Consider the following 2,161-nt stretch of genomic DNA (forward strand, 5'->3'; position numbering starts at 1 on the left):
TTCTGGCTGTGAACCTCAGTGTTTGTCTGGCAGAACAGTTATTGCGTATTTCGAAGAACTTTGCGAATTCACGGGACAGGACGCTTTGTCCAAAGCCTCGGCATGAGTGGAGGCACTGACCACTCCCATAAAAACTGACGTGAACCCGAACCTCCCGTCTAATCAGAAACGCTGCCTCGAAAGCGTTATCCAGTCTTTCTGTGACTGCTTCGCCTCAACCTCTAAGGTTAGGCAGACACCGCTCACTAAGCACCGATTTATAGTCGACGCCAACCAGCGGCCGTTATGTCAGCCACCTTACCGGATCTCTTCAAACGAGCGTGATGCCATCCGCCGCCAAGTTCAAGAAATGCTCCAGGACGACGTGATACAGCCGTCGACGAGCCCGTGGGCGTCGCCTGTTGGTCTAGTAGCAAAGAAAGATGGAACCCTACGGTTCTGCGTTGATTACCGACATTTAAACAGTCACAAAAAAAGATGTTTATCCTCTGCCGCGCATTGATGACTCCCTGGATTGGCAGCGCCACGCCAAGTACTTCTCATCGCTAGATTTACGCAGCGGCTATTGGCAAATCGAGGTGGACGAACGCGACCGGGAGAAGACCGCCTTTATTACACCGGACGGTCTGTACGAATTCCGGGTGCTTCATTTCGGCCTGTGCTCGGCTCCTGAAACCTTCCAGCGGATGATGGATACCGTTCTTGCCGATCTGAAATGGCAGTTCTGTCTCGTGTACTTGGATGACGTTGTCATATTCTCTGATACGTTTGAAGAGCACCTGAGACGCCTGCGCGCTGTGTTCGAAGCAATTCCGTCGGCCGGACTTTCCTTGAAGCCCGAAAAGTGCCACTTCGCTTTCGAAGAGTTGAAGTTTTTGGGCCACATCGTGAGTGCTAAACGGGTTAGCCCTGACCCCTATAAGACGGCCGCCGTGGCTGCTTTTCCTGTGCCAACCGATAAGCGAACCGTGCGCCGCTTTCTGCGTCTCTGCGCCTATTATCGGCGTTTTGTGCAGAACTTCTCCCAGATCGCTGAGCCCCTCACCCGCCTCACGAAAGATTCTGAACCGTTCTTCTGGGGCCTGAAACAACACAAGGCTTTTGAAGACCTCCGAACTCGTCTCCAAAGTACGCCTATCCTTGGACACTTCGACGAGTCGGCCGCCACTGAACTGCACACAGACGCCAGAAACATCGGCCTCGGTGCGGTCCTTGTGTAGTGGCAGGATGGTCTCGAACGCGTAATCGCATACGCGAGCCGCACCTTGTCACGATCTGAGGCAAACTATTCCACCACCGAAAAAGAATGCCTGGCCGTTGTGTGGGCGGTGACCAAATTTCTCCCGTACTTATATGGCCGTCCTTTCAGGGTCGTCAGTGACCACCACTCACTGTGTTGGCTGGCGAACCTCAAAGATCCCTCGGGACGGCTTGCACGCTGGAGCCTTCGCGTTCAAGAGTTCGATGTCACCATCATTTATAAGTCCGGTAGGAAGCACAGTGATGCCGACTGTCTGTCTCGTGCTCCTATCGAGGACAACCGAGCTGATCCTGACGACGATTCTAATTTTCTCGGCGCCATCTCCACGTCCGTCCTCACTCAACACCAAAGGGACGACAGTGAACTACGGCCTTTCATTGAGTACCTTGAAGGAAGCGCTGCGTCACCCCCGTGAATCTTCTGACGTGGACTGTCGTCATTCTGTTTGCGCAATGGCGTTCTGTATAAGAAAAACTACAACCCGAAGGAAGCTGCCTATCTGCTTGTCGTACCTGCGGCCTTGCACGACGAAGTTCTGCAGGCGTGCTATGATGACCCATATTCTGGTCACATTGGTTTTTCTCGCACTTTGGCGCGGATACGCCAAAAGTACTACTGGCCTAAGGTCACTTCAATTGTCCAGAGTTACGTCAGAACTTGCCGTGAGTGCCAACGTCGCAAGACGCCGCCGACTAAGAGAGCCGGACTACTGCAGCCTATTAATCTGCCACAAATCCCCTTCCACCAAGTCGGCATGGACTTACTGGGCCCATTTCCGGAGTCCTCGCTGGGTAACCACTACATTGTGGTCGCCACCGACTACCTCAGCCGGTACTGTGAAACTAAAGCCCTCCCTCGTGGTACCGCTGACGAAATTGCGAACTTTTTCGTTCAAAATAT

The sequence above is a fragment of the Amblyomma americanum genome, chromosome 5 (genome assembly GCF_052857255.1).
Source record: "Amblyomma americanum isolate KBUSLIRL-KWMA chromosome 5, ASM5285725v1, whole genome shotgun sequence".
Taxonomy (NCBI): Eukaryota; Metazoa; Arthropoda; class Arachnida; order Ixodida; family Ixodidae; genus Amblyomma; species Amblyomma americanum.